Source organism: Eumetopias jubatus, unplaced genomic scaffold (genome assembly GCF_037043125.1).
Source record: "Eumetopias jubatus isolate StellerSeaLion01/CBP00866 unplaced genomic scaffold, mEumJub1_p1.0 scaffold_9, whole genome shotgun sequence".
NCBI lineage: Eukaryota > Metazoa > Chordata > Mammalia > Carnivora > Otariidae > Eumetopias > Eumetopias jubatus.
In genome coordinates this window covers 89,407,595-89,429,528 of record NW_028274815.1, presented here as the reverse complement: position 1 = coordinate 89,429,528, position 21,934 = coordinate 89,407,595, and positions in this window count along the sequence as shown.

Here is a 21,934-nt window from a genome sequence, read left to right as displayed (position 1 = left end):
GCGGAGAAGTGAATCTGAGGCGATATTCGGGAGGATAGACGGCGGGGGAGGGGCCTCCGCCGGCCGCTTCTGGCAAGTGATAGAGCCGCGGAGCACAGAATCGGAACTTTTAGAAGTTGGCTCGGCGGAGGGACGTCGCTGCAGTGGCTAAGCGGGGGGTGGAATCCTCCCGGGACAGTGTGGTCTCAGGACCCTTGGGGTCACAGGGAGACCGGGGGTGCCTGAGTGCGCCAGAGCTCCCAGGTATCAGAGCAGGGAAGCCGGCTGCAGAGACGGAGCAGAGTCGCGGGCTCTCAGCTCGGGTTTGCCATAAACTGTGATCTGTGGCCCAGTCGGGGCACGGCTTCCCCAGCAGGGACCCAACAAGCAGCAGATCCGGGGAGACTCCCCTTCCTTGCCGGGGAGGAGCGGTGCGGGAACGCACTGCAGGGATCTGCTGGGTTTGGAGACTCCGCGCGGGGTCGGGTGCCAGAGATAGCAACGCTCGATCACAGGCCGGGTGAGCACGGAGTGCGGCCGGAGACTGGGGACACGGAAGTGACTGCTTTTCTCTGGGGGCACACTGAGGAGCGGGGCCCCGAGTTCTCAGCTCCTCCGAGTGGAGATTGGGAGGCCACCATTTCTGCCCTGGTCCTCCAAAGCTGTACCGAGAGCTTGCAGGGAACAAAAGCTCCTGAGAGCAAACCGGAGCAGCTTCCTTAGCCCAGACCGACAAGGGCGGGGCCGTTCCGCCTCCGGCAAAGACATTTGGAAACCACAGCAAAAGGCCCCTCCCCCAGAAGATCAACACAAACAGCCAGCAAGCCAAAACCAAGTTGATCGATCAAGGAGAATAGGAGAACTCCTGCGCTAGGGGAATACTGCACATAGATTCATGGCTTTTTTTTTTTTTTTTTTTTAACCATGATTCATTATTTCCTCAAAGTTAATTTTTCTTGACTGTTTTTTTTTATTTTTCTTTTTCCCTTTTTCAAACAACATCTTATAAATCCCTTTTTTAAAAAAAACATTTTTTATTTTTCATTTTTAGAGTCATATTTTATCCCTTCATAGTAGTTACCCTTATTTTTGGCATATATATAGAAGTTGTTCTCTCTTTAAAATTTTGAGGTACAGTTTCTTCTAACAGATCAAAGTATACCCTAAATCACTAGTGTATGGCTTTGTTCTAGTCTCCTGCCTGATCACATTGTCTCCCTTTTTCCTTTTTTTTTTTTCTTAAATCTTCTTTCTTTTTTCAAACAACTTATCTTACCTAGTCCTTTTATAAAATCTTTTATAATTTTCATCTTTACAGTCATCTTCCATCCCTTCATTGTATCAACCCTTATTTTGTACATATATGTCTTTCTTCCTTTAAAATTTTAGGAGGCACTTTTATCTGACAGACCAAAATACGCCAAAAATCTAGTGTGTGGCACTGATCTATGCACTAGCCTGATCATATTTGATCATATTCTGCCTTTCTTGTATTGTTTTGTTTTTGTTTTTATCTTTTTTTTTCTTTTTCTCTTTCTTTTTTCTTTCTTTCCCTTTCTTTTCCCCTGGTTTCAGGTCTTTTCTGATTTGTATACAGTATATTTGCTGGGGACGTTGTAAACCTGTTAGCATTTTGTTCTCTCATTCATCTATTCTCCTCTGGACAAAATGACAAGACGAAAGAAATCACGTCAGCAAAAAGAACAAGAGGTAGTCCCGTCAGCCAGGGACCTACTCAATACGGACATTAGTACGCTGTCGGACCTAGAGTTCAGAATCATGACTTTAAAGATAGTAGCTGGGCTTGAAAAAAAGCGTGGTAGTTATTAGAGAAACGCTTTCTGGAGAAATAAAAGAATGAAATCTAACCAAATCGAAATCAAAAAGGCTATTGGTGAGGTGCAAACAAAAATGGGGGCACTAAATGCTAGGATAAATGAGGCAGAAGAGAGAATCAGCGATATAGAAGACCAAACGATGGAAAATAAAGAGGCTGAGAAAAAGAGAGAGAAACAACTACAGGATCACGAGGGCAGAATTCGAGAGATAAGTGATATGATAAGACGAAACAACATTAGAATAATTGGGATCCCAGAAGAAGAAGAGAGAGAGAGAGGGGCAGAAGGTATATTGGAGCAAATTATAGCAGAGAACTTCCCTAATGTGAGGAAGGAAACAGGCATTAAAATCCAGGAGGCACAGAGAACCCCTCTCAAAATCAATAATAATAGGTCAACACCCCGACATCTAGTAGTAAAACTTACGAGTCTCAGAGACAAAGAGAAAATCCTGAAAGCAGCTCGGGAGAAGAGATATGTAACCTACAATGGTAGACACATTAGATTGGCAACAGAGCTATCCACAGAGACCTGGCAGGCCAGAAAGGACTGGCAAGATATCTTCAGAACACTAAACGAGAAAAATATGCAGCCAAGAATACTATATCCAGCTAGGCTATCATTGAAAATAGAAGGAGAGATAGAAAGCTTCCAGAACAAACAAAAACTAAAGGAATTTGCAAACACGACACCAGCCCTCCAAGAAATATTGAGAGGGGTCCTCTAAGCAAAGAGAGAACCTAAAAGCAGCAAAGAGCAGAAACGAACACAGACAACAGACAGTTAACAGTCACCTTACAGGTAATACAATGGCACTAAATTCATACCTTTCAATAGTTACCCTGAATGTAAATGGGCTCAATGCCCCAATCAAAAGACACAGGCTCTCCGATTGGATTAAAAAACAAGACCCATCAATATGCTGTCTGCAAGAGACTCATTTTAGACCCAAAGACACCCCCAGATTGAAAGTGAGGGGGTGGAAAACCATTTACCATGCTAATGGACACCAAAAGAAAGCTGGGGTGGCGATCCTTATGTCAGACAAACTAGATTTTAAAACAAAGACTGTAATAAGAGATGAGGAAGGACACTATATCCTACTTAAAGGGTCTATCCAACAAGAAGATCTAACAATTGTAAATATCTATGCCCCGAACATGGGAGCAGCCAAATATATAAGGCAATTAATAACAAAAGCAAAGAAACACATTGACAACAATACAATAATAGTGGGGGACTTTAACACCCCTCTGACTGAAATGGACAGATCATCTAAGCAAAAGATCAACAAGGAAATAAAGACTTTAAATGACACACTGGACCAGATGGACTTCACAGACATATTCAGAACATTCCATCCCAAAGCAACGGAATACACATTCTTCTCTAGTGCCCATGGAACATTCTCCAGAATTGATCACATCCTAGGTCACAAATCAGGTCTCAACCGCTACCAAAAGATTGGGATCATTCCCTGCATATTTTCAGACCACAATGCTTTGAAACTAGAACTCAACCACAGGAGGAAAGTCGGAAAGAACCCAAATACATGGAGGCTAAAGAGCATCCTACTAAAGAATGAATGGGTCAACCAAGAAATTAAAGAAGAATTAAAAAAATTCGTGGAAACCAATGAAAATGAAAACACAACTGTTCAAAATCTTTGGGATACAGCAAAGGCAGTCCTGAGAGGAAAGTAGATAGCAATACAAGCCTTTCTCAAGAAACAAGAAAGGTCTCAAATACACAGCCTAACCCTACACCTAAAGGAGCTGGAGAAAGAACAGCAAATAAAGCCTAAACCCAGCAGGAGAAGAGAAATCATAAAGATCAGAGCAGAAACCAATGAACTAGAAACCAAAAGAACAGAAGAACAGATCAACGAAACTAGGAGCTGGTTCTTTGAAAGAATTCACAAGATTGATAAACCCCTAGCCAGACTGATCAAAAAGAAAAGAGAAATGACCCAAATCAACAAAATCATGAATGAACGAGGAGAGATCACAACCAACACCAAAGAAATACAAACAATTATAAGAACATATTATGAGCAACTCTATGCCAGCAAATTAGATAACCTGGAAGAAATGGGTGCATTCCTAGAGATGTATCAACGACCAAAATTGAACCAGGAAGAAATAGAAAACCTGAACAGACCTAGAACCACTAAGGAAATTGAAACAGTCATGAAAAATCTCCCAAGAAACAAAAGCCCAGGGCCAGATGGCTTCCCAGGGGAATTCTATCAGACATTTCAAGAAGAATTAATACCTATTCTCCTGAAACTGTTCCAGAAAATAGAAATGGAAGGGAAACTTCCAAACTCATTTTATGAGGCCAGCATTACCTTGATCCCAAAACCAGACAAAGACCCCATCAAAAAAGAGAATTACAGACCAATATCCTTGATGAGCATGGATGCAAAAATTCTCACCAAAATACTAGCCAATAGGATCCAACAGTACATTAAAAGGATTATTCACCACGACCAAGTGGGATTTATCCCTGGGCTGCAAGGCTGGTTCAACATCCGCAAATCAATCAACGTGCTACAATACGTTAACAAAAGAAAGAACAAGAATCATATGATCCTCTCAATAGATGCAGAAAAAGCATTTGACAAAGTACAGCATCCTTTCTTGATCAAAACTCTTCAGAGTAGAGGGATAGAGGGTACAAACCTCAATATCATAAAAGCCATCTATGAAAAACCTACAGCGAATATCATTCTCAATGGGGAAAGGCTGAGAGCTTTTCCCCTAAGGTCAGGAACGCGGCAGGGATGTCCACTCTCACCACTGCTATTCAACATAGTATTAGAAGTCCTAGCCACAGCAATTAGACAACAAAAAGAAATCAGAGGCATCCAAATCGGCAAAGAGGAAGTCAAACTCTCCCTCTTTGCAGATGATATGATACTGTATGTGGAAAACCCAAAAGACTCCACCCCAAAACTGCTAGAACTCATACAGGAATTCAGTCAAGTAGCAGGCTATAAAATCAATGCACAGAAATCAGTGGCATTCCTATACACCAACAACAAGACAGAAGAGAGACAAATCAAGGAGTCGATCCCATTTACAACTGCACCCAAAACCATTAGATACCTAGGAATAAATCTAACCAGAGAGGCAAAGGATCTGTAGTCAGAAAACTATAAAATACTCATGAAAGAAATTGAAGAAGACACAAAGAAATGGAAAAACGTTCCATGCTCATGGATTGGGAGAATCAACATTGTGAAGATGTCAATGCTACCTAGAGCAATCTACACATTCAATGCAATCCCCATCAAAATACCATCCACTTTTTTCAAAGAAATGGAACCAATAATCCTAAAATTTGTATGGAACCAGAAGAGACCCAGAATAGCCAGAGGAATACTGAAAAAGAGAAGCAAAGCTGGCGGCATCACAATTCCGGACTTCCAGCACTATGACAAAGCTGTCATCATCAAGACAGTATGGTACTGGCACAAAAACAGACACATCGATCAATGGAACAGATTCGAGAGCCCAGAAATGGACCCTCAACTCTATGGTCAACTTATCTTTGACAAAGCAGGAAAGAATGTCCAATGGAAAAGAGACAGTCTCTTCAACAAATGGTGTTGGGAAAATTGGACAGCCACATGCAGAAGAATGAAACTGGACCATTTCCTTACACCACACACAAAAATAGACTCCAAATGGTTGAAAGACCTAAACGTGAGACAGGAGTCCATCCAAATCCTAAAGGAGAACACAGGTAGCAACCTTTTCGACCTTAGCCGCAGCAACTTCTTCCTAGAAACATCGCCAAAGGCACGGGAAGCCAGGGCAAAAATGAACTATTGGGATTTCATCAAGATAAAAAGCTTTTGCACAGCAAAAGAAACAGTCCACAAAACCAAAAGACAACCGACAGAATGGGAGAAAATATTTCCAAATGACATATCCGATAAAGGGCTAGTATGCAAAATCTATAAAGAACTTATCAAACTCAACACCCAAAGAACAAATAATCCAATCAAGAAATGGGCAGAAGACATGAACAGACATTTCTCCAAAGAGGACATCCAAATGGCCAACAGGCACATGAAAAAGTGCTCAACATCGCTCGGCATCAGGGAAATCCAAATCAAAACCTCAATGAGATACCACCTCACACCCGTCAGAATGGCTAAAATTAACAAGTCAGGGAACGACAGATGTTGGCGGGGATGTGGGGAAAGGGGAACCCTCCTACACTGTTGGTGGGAATGCAAGCTGGTGCAACCCCTCTGGAAAACAGTATGGAGGTTCCTCAAACAGTTGAAATTAGAGCTACCGTTCGATCCAGCAATTGCACTACTGGGTATTTACCACAAAGATACAAATGTAGGGACCCGAAGGGGTACGTGTACCCCAATGTTTACAGAGGCAATGTCCACCACAGCCAAACTGTGGAAAGAGCCAAGATGCCCATCGACAGATGAATGGATAAAGAAGAGGTGGTATATATACACAATGGAATATTATGCAGCCATCAAAAGGAATGAGATCTTGCCATTTGCAACGACGTGGATGGAACTGGAGGGTGTTATGCTGAGTGAAATAAGTCAATCAGAGAAAGACATGTATCCCATGACCTCACTGATATGAGGAATTCTTAATCTCAGGAAAGAAACTGTTACTGGAGTGGTTGGGGGTGGGAGGGATGGGGTGGCTGGGTGATAGACATTGGGGAGGGTAGGTGCTACGGTGAGCGCTGTGAATTGGGCAAGACTGTTGAATCACAGTTCTGTACTTCTGAAACAAATAACGCAACATATTTTAAGAAAAAAGAAAAAGAAGAAGATAACAGGAGAGGAAGAAAAGGGGAGTATGTCAGAGGGGGAGACGAACCATGAGAGACGTTGGACTCTGAAAAACAAACTGAGGGTTCTAGAGGGGAGGGGGGTAGGGGGATGGGTTAGCCTGGTGATGGGTATTGAGGAGGGCACGTTCTGCATGGAGCACTGGGTGTTATGAACAAACAATGAATCATGGAACACTGCACCCAAAACTAATGATGTAATATCTGGTGATTAACATAACAATAACAAATTAAAAAAAAAAGGCTTCGCGCTTCGCGAACCAAGGTGTTAGCACGAAGTCATGTTTGACGTGGCCTCGTTTCTCTGAGTTCAGTGGAAGGCTCTGCTGAGGCTAGCTCACGTACATTTGAAGGCCCTTCCAACTTCATGACCCAAGACTTTGATGGAGAGAAACCCTCCACACAACGTGTTCCTCACTGTGGTGTATCTCGCTTTCCGTCCCTTTTCTCTCGCCCTAAGCTTTACCACGGTGCTTCCATCCGTAGGGAAAGAGCTGGTCGTCGACGGACGGCAACCCTCTAGATTTGTCCTTAGAGTTAAACACCCGTAGGCAATCTTCCCTATGCTTCCTCACATCATACATTTCCATACTCATCCTTCTTCATGGAACGACAGGAGGCACATTCGAAACGGACAGCTCACTCTAGGGCACGTCCCTCGTGCCTTCACGCCCACGACGGAAAACACTTTTATCTTCCTGAAACAATATGATAAGCTGAGGGAAGACTTCTTCACAAGGGGTTTGTCAAGCACCGTCACAGGGCACATTCTTTATGCCTTCACACGTTCGTGCCAGAATGCCACTCATACGTAGGCGTACGGCTTTCCAGGGTTTCCTTCTCAGACTTAAAGGCATGACCTTTTCCCTCTGCTCTCTCTCGTACTCATGAAAACATTTCGCACGGAACAAGATTTGAACCGGGAGAGACAATCTCCACTCCTTATTTCCGTGGCGCAGGCATGGGGCACATGCCTTGCGCTGTCACACTTACCTTGGAATAGACTACCATTTTCAGGGAAGATGTTGGTAGAAACACGGTTTCTCTGCAGTGGTGTTTCTTCAGACCGACCTGCACGCCGCCTCTTTAGGGTTCCGCAAGTACATGTTGTGACTAGGTTTTCCCCGTGAAGCCAGATGGAAGCTCGAAGTCGCGGTTGGACACAGACTTGTTTCGCACAGTGTAGTCTGTGGCTTTCCTTTGGCGAACTCACGTACGTTTGAAAACCCTTCTAGCGTCGTGAGCCGTGGTGTTCATTGAGAGAAGCCCTCCATACAAAGTGGTTCCACGAGTAAGGTATAGCAGGCTTTTCCTCTGCTTCCGTTCACACTCGGCGTCAAGCCGCTTCGATCCTTAGGAAAGGAGGCGGGGAGTCGAAGGACCGCTCCTCCACAGCATTGTTTCTTCGACTTAAGTGTACAGCTCGTTCCTTACGCTTCCTCCCATTTCCAGACACACACCTCTCTAGGGGACAACTTGTTAGTTGGTGGTCGCATTCGACCCACATTTTCCTTCACCATTCAGCCTATGGCATTGTCCTTACGCTTTCACACGAAGTCCTGAAAACGCTTCTCTCTTCCCGAAGCAAGATCTGGGTTGACAGAAGCTTGAGACACAACTCCTCTCTCAAAGAGTGGTAGACGGCCCAGCATTTGTGCCTTCACTTTGAACGTCGGAAAGTTCTTCCAACTTCTTCCCCGGAGGCGGTAGTGGAAAGACTAGTTCCCTACAGTTTGGTTTCGTGAGAGGTGAGTGTAAGACGCCTACCTAATATAGCAACGCACATGTCTCCAAAGGCTTCTTTCTTCAAGCACCACGATGTTAGCACGAAAGCCTGTTTGCCATGGCCTTGTTTCTCAGAATTCAGTGTCAGGCTACTACTACTACTGAGGCTAGCCCACGTACATTGCAAGACCCATCCACCTCCATGACACAGGACTTAATGGAGAGAAACCCTCCGCACAACGTGTTCCTCACTGTGCAGTATCGCGCGTTCCATCTCTTTTCGTTCACACGAGGTTTAACGAGCGGCTTCGCATCCCTACGAGAAGAGATGGTAGTCGAAGGACGGCAACCCTCGAGACTTGTTCTTAGAGTTAAACAAACGCATGCCATCTTCCTTATGCTCCCGGACGTCATCCATTTCCATACACATCCTTCTTCGTGTAACGACGGCAGGCACCTTCGAAGCGGAGAGCGAAGTCTCGTCTACGTCCCTTACGCCTTCACACCCACTACGGAAAACAATTTCCTCCTACGGAAACGATACGGCAGTTGAGGGAAGCCTTCTTCACAAGTGGTTTCTCGAGCCCCGTCACAGGGCACATTCTAGATGCCTTCACCATGTCATGCTAAAGCGCTTCCCCGACGTACGTGTATGGCTTTCCTGACGGATCTCCTTCTCACGCTTCAAACCATGACCTTTTCCATCTGCTCTCTCTCATACTCTGGGAAACGCTTCTCACGGAACAGGATTCCAATCGCGACAGACATTCTACACTAGTTACTTCCGTGGCACAGGCACGGGGCACATTCCTTGCGATTTCACTCTGCCATTGGAAAAGTCTACCAGTTTCAGGGAAGGTGGTAGTAGACGCACGGTTTCTCTGCAGTGGTGTTTCTGCAGTAGGATTCAACACATACATTTTGTGACTATGGATTCCTCGGGAACCCAGATGGAAGCTCGAAGTCGCGTTCGACACAGACGTGGTTCGCCGAGATTCGTGTATGCCTTTCCTTTGGCGAAGTCACATACTTTCGCAAACCCTTCTATCTTCGTGACACATGGTGTTCGTTGAGAAAAGCCCTCCATCAGAAGTTGTTCCACGAGTGAGGTATACCACCCTTCCTTGCCCTCCGTTTCCTTTCACACTTGGCTTCAAGCCGCTTCGTTCCTTAGCAAAGCAGAAGGGCAGTCGAAGGACCGCACCTCCACAGCGTTGTTTCTTAGACTTAAGTGTATAGCACGTCCCTTACGCTTCCTCCCACTTCCAGACACACACCTCTCTAGGGGACAACGAGTGTGTTGGTGGTCACGTTCGACCCACTTTTCTCTTCACAATTCAGCGTGTGGCATTTTCCTTGTGTTTTCACACAAAGTACCGACAGCGCTTCTATCTTCCCGAAACAAGATCTGAGTTGGGAGAAGCTTTCGACACAAGTTCTTTCCCAAGCAGGGCTATATGGCACAGGAACGTGCGCCTTCACTTTTAACGTTGGGCATTTCCTCCGTCTTCTTCCCTGTAGATGGTAGTGGGAAGACTATTGCTCTACCGTTTTGTTTCTTGAGAGGTGAGTGCAAGACCCTCACACATATGTCTCAAAAGGCTTCGCGCGGAAAGGCGGAGCAAGATGGCGGAGGAGTAGGAGACCTAGATTTCGTCTGGTCTCAGGAATTCAGCTGAATAGGGATCAAACCATTCTGAACACCTACGAACTCAACAGGAGATCGAACAGGAGAGTAGCAACAACTCTCTGAACAGAGAAGCGCCCACTTACTGGAAGGTAGGGCGTGCGGAGAAGTGAATCTGAGGCGATATTCGGGAGGATAGACGGCGGGGGAGGGGCCTCCGCCGGCCGCTTCTGGCAAGTGATAGAGCCGCGGAGCACAGAATCGGAACTTTTAGAAGTTGGCTCGGCGGAGGGACGTCGCTGCAGTGGCTAAGCGGGGGGTGGAATCCTCCCGGGACAGTGTGGTCTCAGGACCCTTGGGGTCACAGGGAGACCGGGGGTGCCTGAGTGCGCCAGAGCTCCCAGGTATCAGAGCAGGGAAGCCGGCTGCAGATACGGAGCAGAGTCGCGGGCTCTCAGCTCGGGTTTGCCATAAATTGTGATCTGTGGCCCAGTCGGGGCACGGCTTCCCCAGCAGGGACCCAACAAGCAGCAGATCCGGGGAGACTCCCCTTCCTTGCCGGGGAGGAGCGGTGCGGGAACGCACTGCAGGGATCTGCTGGGTTTGGAGACTCCGCGCGGGGTCGGGTGCCAGAGATAGCAACGCTCGATCACAGGCCGGGTGAGCACGGAGTGCGGCCGGAGACCGGGGACACGGAAGTGACTGCTTTTCTCTGGGGGCACACTGAGGAGCGGGGCCCCGAGTTCTCAGCTCCTCCGAGTGGAGATTGGGAGGCCACCATTTCTGCCCTGGTCCTCCAAAGCTGTACCGAGAGCTTGCAGGGAACAAAAGCTCCTGAGAGCAAACCGGAGCAGCTTCCTTAGCCCAGACCGACAAGGGCGGGGCCGTTCCGCCTCCGGCAAAGACATTTGGAAACCACAGCAAAAGGCCCCTCCCCCAGAAGATCAACACAAACAGCCAGCAAGCCAAAACCAAGTTGATCGATCAAGGAGAATAGGAGAACTCCTGCGCTAGGGGAATACTGCACATAGATTCATGGCTTTTTTTTTTTTTTTTTTTTAACCATGATTCATTATTTCCTCAAAGTTAATTTTTCTTGACTTTTCTTTTTATTTTTCTTTTTCCCTTTTTCAAACAACATCTTATAAATCCCTTTTTTAAAAAAAACATTTTTTATTTTTCATTTTTAGAGTCATATTTTATCCCTTCATAGTAGTTACCCTTATTTTTGGCATATATATAGAAGTTGTTCTCTCTTTAAAATTTTGAGGTACAGTTTCTTCTAACAGATCAAAGTATACCCTAAATCACTAGTGTATGGCTTTGTTCTAGTCTCCTGCCTGATCACATTGTCTCCCTTTTTCCTTTTTTTTTTTCTTAAATCTTCTTTCTTTTTTCAAACAACTTATCTTACCAAGTCCTTTTATAAAATCTTTTATAATTTTCATCTTTACAGTCATCTTCCATCCCTTCATTGTATCAACCCTTATTTTGTACATATATGTCTTTCTTCCTTTAAAATTTTAGGAGGCACTTTTATCTGACAGACCAAAATACGCCAAAAATCTAGTGTGTGGCACTGATCTATGCACTAGCCTGATCATATTTGATCATATTCTGCCTTTCTTGTATTGTTTTGTTTTTGTTTTTATCTTTTTTTTTCTTTTTCTCTTTCTTTTTTCTTTCTTTCCCTTTCTTTTCCCCTGGTTTCAGGTCTTTTCTGATTTGTATACAGTATATTTGCTGGGGACGTTGTAAACCTGTTAGCATTTTGTTCTCTCATTCATCTATTCTCCTCTGGACAAAATGACAAGACGAAAGAAATCACGTCAGCAAAAAGAACAAGAGGTAGTCCCGTCAGCCAGGGACCTACTCAATACGGACATTAGTACGCTGTCGGACCTAGAGTTCAGAATCATGACTTTAAAGATAGTAGCTGGGCTTGAAAAAAAGCGTGGTAGTTATTAGAGAAATGCTTTCTGGAGAAATAAAAGAATGAAATCTAACCAAATCGAAATCAAAAAGGCTATTGGTGAGGTGCAAACAAAAATGGGGGCACTAAATGCTAGGATAAATGAGGCAGAAGAGAGAATCAGCGATATAGAAGACCAAACGATGGAAAATAAAGAGGCTGAGAAAAAGAGAGAGAAACAACTACAGGATCACGAGGGCAGAATTCGAGAGATAAGTGATATGATAAGACGAAACAACATTAGAATAATTGGGATCCCAGAAGAAGAAGAGAGAGAGAGAGGGGCAGAAGGTATATTGGAGCAAATTATAGCAGAGAACTTCCCTAATGTGAGGAAGGAAACAGGCATTAAAATCCAGGAGGCACAGAGAACCCCTCTCAAAATCAATAATAATAGGTCAACACCCCGACATCTAGTAGTAAAACTTACGAGTCTCAGAGACAAAGAGAAAATCCTGAAAGCAGCTCGGGAGAAGAGATATGTAACCTACAATGGTAGACACATTAGATTGGCAACAGAGCTATCCACAGAGACCTGGCAGGCCAGAAAGGACTGGCAAGATATCTTCAGAACACTAAACGAGAAAAATATGCAGCCAAGAATACTATATCCAGCTAGGCTATCATTGAAAATAGAAGGAGAGATAGAAAGCTTCCAGAACAAACAAAAACTAAAGGAATTTGCAAACACGACACCAGCCCTCCAAGAAATATTGAGAGGGGTCCTCTAAGCAAAGAGAGAACCTAAAAGCAGCAAAGAGCAGAAACGAACACAGACAACAGACAGTTAACAGTCACCTTACAGGTAATACAATGGCACTAAATTCATACCTTTCAATAGTTACCCTGAATGTAAATGGGCTCAATGCCCCAATCAAAAGACACAGGCTCTCCGATTGGATTAAAAAACAAGACCCATCAATATGCTGTCTGCAAGAGACTCATTTTAGACCCAAAGACACCCCCAGATTGAAAGTGAGGGGGTGGAAAACCATTTACCATGCTAATGGACACCAAAAGAAAGCTGGGGTGGCGATCCTTATATCAGACAAACTAGATTTTAAAACAAAGACTGTAATAAGAGATGAGGAAGGACACTATATCCTACTTAAAGGGTCTATCCAACAAGAAGATCTAACAATTGTAAATATCTATGCCCCGAACATGGGAGCAGCCAAATATATAAGGCAATTAATAACAAAAGCAAAGAAACACATTGACAACAATACAATAATAGTGGGGGACTTTAACACCCCTCTGACTGAAATGGACAGATCATCTAAGCAAAAGATCAACAAGGAAATAAAGACTTTAAATGACACACTGGACCAGATGGACTTCACAGACATATTCAGAACATTCCATCCCAAAGCAACGGAATACACATTCTTCTCTAGTGCCCATGGAACATTCTCCAGAATTGATCACATCCTAGGTCACAAATCAGGTCTCAACCGCTACCAAAAGATTGGGATCATTCCCTGCATATTTTCAGACCACAATGCTTTGAAACTAGAACTCAACCACAGGAGGAAAGTCGGAAAGAACCCAAATACATGGAGGCTAAAGAGCATCCTACTAAAGAATGAATGGGTCAACCAAGAAATTAAAGAAGAATTAAAAAAATTCGTGGAAACCAATGAAAATGAAAACACAACTGTTCAAAATCTTTGGGATACAGCAAAGGCAGTCCTGAGAGGAAAGTAGATAGCAATACAAGCCTTTCTCAAGAAACAAGAAAGGTCTCAAATACACAGCCTAACCCTACACCTAAAGGAGCTGGAGAAAGAACAGCAAATAAAGCCTAAACCCAGCAGGAGAAGAGAAATCATAAAGATCAGAGCAGAAACCAATGAACTAGAAACCAAAAGAACAGAAGAACAGATCAACGAAACTAGGAGCTGGTTCTTTGAAAGAATTCACAAGATTGATAAACCCCTAGCCAGACTGATCAAAAAGAAAAGAGAAATGACCCAAATCAACAAAATCATGAATGAACGAGGAGAGATCACAACCAACACCAAAGAAATACAAACAATTATAAGAACATATTATGAGCAACTCTATGCCAGCAAATTAGATAACCTGGAAGAAATGGGTGCATTCCTAGAGATGTATCAACGACCAAAATTGAACCAGGAAGAAATAGAAAACCTGAACAGACCTAGAACCACTAAGGAAATTGAAACAGTCATGAAAAATCTCCCAAGAAACAAAAGCCCAGGGCCAGATGGCTTCCCAGGGGAATTCTATCAGACATTTCAAGAAGAATTAATACCTATTCTCCTGAAACTGTTCCAGAAAATAGAAATGGAAGGGAAACTTCCAAACTCATTTTATGAGGCCAGCATTACCTTGATCCCAAAACCAGACAAAGACCCCATCAAAAAAGAGAATTACAGACCAATATCCTTGATGAGCATGGATGCAAAAATTCTCACCAAAATACTAGCCAATAGGATCCAACAGTACATTAAAAGGATTATTCACCACGACCAAGTGGGATTTATCCCTGGGCTGCAAGGCTGGTTCAACATCCGCAAATCAATCAACGTGCTACAATACGTTAACAAAAGAAAGAACAAGAATCATATGATCCTCTCAATAGATGCAGAAAAAGCATTTGACAAAGTACAGCATCCTTTCTTGATCAAAACTCTTCAGAGTAGAGGGATAGAGGGTACAAACCTCAATATCATAAAAGCCATCTATGAAAAACCTACAGCGAATATCATTCTCAATGGGGAAAGGCTGAGAGCTTTTCCCCTAAGGTCAGGAACGCGGCAGGGATGTCCACTCTCACCACTGCTATTCAACATAGTATTAGAAGTCCTAGCCACAGCAATTAGACAACAAAAAGAAATCAGAGGCATCCAAATCGGCAAAGAGGAAGTCAAACTCTCCCTCTTTGCAGATGATATGATACTGTATGTGGAAAACCCAAAAGACTCCACCCCAAAACTGCTAGAACTCATACAGGAATTCAGTCAAGTAGCAGGCTATAAAATCAATGCACAGAAATCAGTGGCATTCCTATACACCAACAACAAGACAGAAGAGAGACAAATCAAGGAGTCGATCCCATTTACAACTGCACCCAAAACCATTAGATACCTAGGAATAAATCTAACCAGAGAGGCAAAGGATCTGTAGTCAGAAAACTATAAAATACTCATGAAAGAAATTGAAGAAGACACAAAGAAATGGAAAAACGTTCCATGCTCATGGATTGGGAGAATCAACATTGTGAAGATGTCAATGCTACCTAGAGCAATCTACACATTCAATGCAATCCCCATCAAAATACCATCCACTTTTTTCAAAGAAATGGAACCAATAATCCTAAAATTTGTATGGAACCAGAAGAGACCCAGAATAGCCAGAGGAATACTGAAAAAGAGAAGCAAAGCTGGCGGCATCACAATTCCGGACTTCCAGCACTATGACAAAGCTGTCATCATCAAGACAGTATGGTACTGGCACAAAAACAGACACATCGATCAATGGAACAGAATCGAGAGCCCAGAAATGGACCCTCAACTCTATGGTCAACTTATCTTTGACAAAGCAGGAAAGAATGTCCAATGGAAAAGAGACAGTCTCTTCAACAAATGGTGTTGGGAAAATTGGACAGCCACATGCAGAAGAATGAAACTGGACCATTTCCTTACACCACACACAAAAATAGACTCCAAATGGTTGAAAGACCTAAACGTGAGACAGGAGTCCATCCAAATCCTAAAGGAGAACACAGGTAGCAACCTTTTCGACCTTAGCCGCAGCAACTTCTTCCTAGAAACATCGCCAAAGGCACGGGAAGCCAGGGCAAAAATGAACTATTGGGATTTCATCAAGATAAAAAGCTTTTGCACAGCAAAAGAAACAGTCCACAAAACCAAAAGACAACCGACAGAATGGGAGAAAATATTTGCAAATGACATATCCGATAAAGGGCTAGTATGCAAAATCTATAAAGAACTTATCAAACTCAACACCCAAAGAACAAATAATCCAATCAAGAAATGGGCAGAAGACATGAACAGACATTTCTCCAAAGAGGACATCCAAATGGCCAACAGGCACATGAAAAAGTGCTCAACATCGCTCGGCATCAGGGAAATCCAAATCAAAACCTCAATGAGATACCACCTCACACCCGTCAGAATGGCTAAAATTAACAAGTCAGGGAACGACAGATGTTGGCGGGGATGTGGGGAAAGGGGAACCCTCCTACACTGTTGGTGGGAATGCAAGCTGGTGCAACCCCTCTGGAAAACAGTATGGACGTTCCTCAAACAGTTGAAATTAGAGCTACCGTTCGATCCAGCAATTGCACTACTGGGTATTTACCACAAAGATACAAATGTAGGGACCCGAAGGGGTACGTGTACCCCAATGTTTATAGAGGCAATGTCCACCACAGCCAAACTGTGGAAAGAGCCAAGATGCCCATCGACAGATGAATGGATAAAGAAGAGGTGGTATATATACACAATGGAATATTATGCAGCCATCAAAAGGAATGAGATCTTGCCATTTGCAACGACGTGGATGGAACTGGAGGGTGTTATGCTGAGTGAAATAAGTCAATCAGAGAAAGACATGTATCCCATGACCTCACTGATATGAGGAATTCTTAATCTCAGGAAAGAAACTGTTACTGGAGTGGTTGGGGGTGGGAGGGATGGGGTGGCTGGGTGATAGACATTGGGGAGGGTAGGTGCTACGGTGAGCGCTGTGAATTGGGCAAGACTGTTGAATCACAGTTCTGTACTTCTGAAACAAATAACGCAACATATTTTAAGAAAAAAGAAAAAGAAGAAGATAACAGGAGAGGAAGAAAAGGGGAGTATGTCAGAGGGGGAGACGAACCATGAGAGACGTTGGACTCTGAAAAACAAACTGAGGGTTCTAGAGGGGAGGGGGGTAGGGGGATGGGTTAGCCTGGTGATGGGTATTGAGGAGGGCACGTTCTGCATGGAGCACTGGGTGTTATGAACAAACAATGAATCATGGAACACTGCACCCAAAACTAATGATGTAATATCTGGTGATTAACATAACAATAACAAATTAAAAAAAAAAAGGCTTCGCGCTTCGCGAACCAAGGTGTTAGCACGAAGTCATGTTTGACGTGGCCTCGTTTCTCTGAGTTCAGTGGAAGGCTCTGCTGAGGCTAGCTCACGTACATTTGAAGGCCGTTCCAACTTCATGACCCAAGACTTTCATGGAGAGAAACCCTCCACACAACGTGTTCCTCACTGTGGTGTATCTCGCTTTCCGTCCCTTTTCTCTCGCCCTAAGCTTTACCACGGTGCTTCCATCCGTAGGGAAAGAGCTGGTCGTCGACGGACGGCAACCCTCTAGATTTGTACTTAGAGTTAAACACCCGTAGGCAATCTTCCCTATGCTTCCTCACATCATACATTTCCATACTCATCCTTCTTCATGGAACGACAGGAGGCACATTCGAAACGGACAGCTCACTCTAGGGCACGTCCCTCGTGCCTTCACGCCCACGACGGAAAACACTTTTATCTTCCTGAAACAATATGATAAGCTGAGGGAAGACTTCTTCACAAGGGGTTTGTCAAGCACCGTCACAGGGCACATTCTTTATGCCTTCACACGTTCGTGCCAGAATGCCACTCATACGTAGGCGTACGGTTTTCCAGGGTTTCCTTCTCAGACTTAAAGGCATGACCTTTTCCCTCTGCTCTCTCTCGTACTCATGAAAACATTTCGCACGGAACAAGATTTGAACCGGGAGAGACAATCTCCACTCCTTATTTCCGTGGCGCAGGCATGGGGCACATGCGTTGCGCTGTCACACTTACCTTGGAATAGACTACCATTTTCAGGGAAGATGTTGGTAGAAACACGGTTTCTCTGCAGTGGTGTTTCTTCAGACCGACCTTCACGCCGCCTCTTTAGGGTTCCACACGTACATGTTGTGACTAGGTTTTCCCCGTGAAGCCAGATGGAAGCTCGAAGTCGCGCTTGGACACAGACTTGTTTCGCACAGTGTAGTCTGTGGCTTTCCTTTGGCGAACTCACGTACGTTTGAAAACCCTTCTAGCGTCGTGAGCCGTGGTGTTCATTGAGAGAAGCCCTCCATACAAAGTGGTTCCACGAGTAAGGTATAGCAGGCTTTTCCTCTGCTTCCGTTCACACTCGGCGTCAAGCCGCTTCGATCCTTAGGAAAGGAGGCGGGGAGTCGAAGGACCGCTCCTCCACAGCATTGTTTCTTCGACTTAAGTGTACAGCTCGTTCCTTACGCTTCCTCCCATTTCCAGACACACACCTCTCTAGGGGACAACTTGTTAGTTGGTGGTCGCATTCGACCCACATTTTCCTTCACCATTCAGCGTATGGCATTGTCCTTACGCTTTCACACGAAGTCCTGAAAACGCTTTTCTCTTCCCGAAGCAAGATCTGGGTTGACAGAAGCTTGAGACACAACTCCTCTCTCAAAGAGTGGTAGACGGCCCAGCATTTGTGCCTTCACTTTGAACGTCGGAAAGTTCTTCCAACTTCTTCCCCGGAGGCGGTAGTGGAAAGACTAGTTCCCTACAGTTTGGTTTCGTGAGAGGTGAGTGTAAGACGCCTACCTAATATAGCAACGCACATGTCTCCAAAGGCTTCTTTCTTCAAGCACCACGATGTTAGCACGAAAGCCTGTTTGCCATGGCCTTGTTTCTCAGAATTCAGTGTCAGGCTACTACTACTACTGAGGCTAGCCCACGTACATTGCAAGACCCATCCACCTCCATGACACAGGACTTAATGGAGAGAAACCCTCCGCACAACGTGTTCCTCACTGTGCAGTATCGCTCGTTCCATCTCTTTTCGTTCACACGAGGTTTAACGAGCGGCTTCGCATCCCTACGAGAAGAGATGGTAGTCGAAGGACGGCAACCCTCGAGACTTGTTCTTAGAGTTAAACAAACGCATGCCATCTTCCTTATGCTCCCGGACGTCATCCATTTCCATACACATCCTTCTTCGTGTAACGACGGCAGGCACCTTCGAAGCGGAGAGCGAAGTCTCGTCTACGTCCCTTACGCCTTCACACCCACTACGGAAAACAATTTCCTCCTACGGAAACGATACGGCAGTTGAGGGAAGCCTTCTTCACAAGTGGTTTCTCGAGCCCCGTCACAGGGCACATTCTAGATGCCTTCACCATGTCATGCTAAAGCGCTTCCCCGACGTACGTGTATGGCTTTCCTGACGGATCTCCTTCTCACGCTTCAAACCATGACCTTTTCCATCTGCTCTCTCTCATACTCTTGGAAACGCTTCTCACGGAACAGGATTCCAATCGCGACAGACATTCTACACTAGTTACTTCCGTGGCACAGGCACGGGGCACATTCCTTGCGATTTCACTCTGCCATTGGAAAAGTCTACCAGTTTCAGGGAAGGTGGTAGTAGACGCACGGTTTCTCTGCAGTGGTGTTTCTGCAGTAGGATTCAACACATACATTTTGTGACTATGGATTCCTCGGGAACCCAGATGGAAGCTCGAAGTCGCGTTCGACACAGACGTGGTTCGCCGAGATTCGTGTATGCCTTTCCTTTGGCGAAGTCACATACTTTCGCAAACCCTTCTATCTTCGTGACACATGGTGTTCGTTGAGAAAAGCCCTCCATCAGAAGTTGTTCCACGAGTGAGGTATACCACCCTTCCTTGCCCTCCGTTTCCTTTCACACTTGGCTTCAAGCCGCTTCGTTCCTTAGCAAAGCAGAAGGGCAGTCGAAGGACCGCACCTCCACAGCGTTGTTTCTTAGACTTAAGTGTATAGCACGTCCCTTACGCTTCCTCCCACTTCCAGACACACACCTCTCTAGGGGACAACGAGTGTGTTGGTGGTCACGTTCGACCCACTTTTCTCTTCACAATTCAGCGTGTGGCATTTTCCTTGTGTTTTCACACAAAGTACCGACAGCGCTTCTATCTTCCCGAAACAAGATCTGAGTTGGGAGAAGCTTTCGACACAAGTTCTTTCCCAAGCAGGGCTATATGGCACAGGAACGTGCGCCTTCACTTTTAACGTTGGGCATTTCCTCCGTCTTCTTCCCTGTAGATGGTAGTGGGAAGACTATTGCTCTACCGTTTTGTTTCTTGAGAGGTGAGTGCAAGACCCTCACACATATGTCTCAAAAGGCTTCGCGCGGAAAGGCGGAGCAAGATGGCGGAGGAGTAGGAGACCTAGATTTCGTCTGGTCTCAGGAATTCAGCTGAATAGGGATCAAACCATTCTGAACACCTACGAACTCAACAGGAGATCGAACAGGAGAGTAGCAACAACTCTCTGAACAGAGAAGCGCCCACTTACTGGAAGGTAGGGCGTGCGGAGAAGTGAATCTGAGGCGATATTCGGGAGGATAGACGGCGGGGGAGGGGCCTCCGCCGGCCGCTTCTGGCAAGTGATAGAGCCGCGGAGCACAGAATCGGAACTTTTAGAAGTTGGCTCGGCGGAGGGACGTCGCTGCAGTGGCTAAGCGGGGGGTGGAATCCTCCCGGGACAGTGTGGTCTCAGGACCCTTGGGGTCACAGGGAGACCGGGGGTGCCTGAGTGCGCCAGAGCTCCCAGGTATCAGAGCAGGGAAGCCGGCTGCAGATACGGAGCAGAGTCGCGGGCTCTCAGCTCGGGTTTGCCATAAACTGTGATCTGTGGCCCAGTCGGGGCACGGCTTCCCCAGCAGGGACCCAACAAGCAGCAGATCCGGGGAGACTCCCCTTCCTTGCCGGGGAGGAGCGGTGCGGGAACGCACTGCAGGGATCTGCTGGGTTTGGAGACTCCGCGCGGGGTCGGGTGCCAGAGATAGCAACGCTCGATCACAGGCCGGGTGAGCACGGAGTGCGGCCGGAGACCGGGGACACGGAAGTGACTGCTTTTCTCTGGGGGCACACTGAGGAGCGGGGCCCCGAGTTCTCAGCTCCTCCGAGTGGAGATTGGGAGGCCACCATTTCTGCCCTGGTCCTCCAAAGCTGTACCGAGAGCTTGCAGGGAACAAAAGCTCCTGAGAGCAAACCGGAGCAGCTTCCTTAGCCCAGACCGACAAGGGCGGGGCCGTTCCGCCTCCGGCAAAGACATTTGGAAACCACAGCAAAAGGCCCCTCCCCCAGAAGATCAACACAAACAGCCAGCAAGCCAAAACCAAGTTGATCGATCAAGGAGAATAGGAGAACTCCTGCGCTAGGGGAATACTGCACATAGATTCATGGCTTTTTTTTTTTTTTTTTTTTTTTAACCATGATTCATTATTTCCTCAAAGTTAATTTTTCTTGACGGTTTTTTTTTATTTTTCTTTTTCCCTTTTTCAAACAACATCTTATAAATCCCTTTTTTAAAAAAAACATTTTTTATTTTTCATTTTTAGAGTCATATTTTATCCCTTCATAGTAGTTACCCTTATTTTTGGCATATATATAGAAGTTGTTCTCTCTTTAAAATTTTGAGGTACAGTTTCTTCTAACAGATCAAAGTATACCCTAAATCACTAGTGTATGGCTTTGTTCTAGTCTCCTGCCTGATCACATTGTCTCCCTTTTTCCTTTTTTTTTTTTTTCTTAAATCTTCTTTCTTTTTTCAAACAACTTATCTTACCAAGTCCTTTTATAAAATCTTTTATAATTTTCATCTTTACAGTCATCTTCCATCCCTTCATTGTATCAACCCTTATTTTGTACATATATGTCTTTCTTCCTTTAAAATTTTAGGAGGCACTTTTATCTGACAGACCAAAATACGCCAAAAATCTAGTGTGTGGCACTGATCTATGCACTAGCCTGATCATATTTGATCATATTCTGCCTTTCTTGTATTGTTTTGTTTTTGTTTTTATCTTTTTTTTTCTTTTTCTCTTTCTTTTTTCTTTCTTTCCCTTTCTTTTCCCCTGGTTTCAGGTCTTTTCTGATTTGTATACAGTATATTTGCTGGGGAC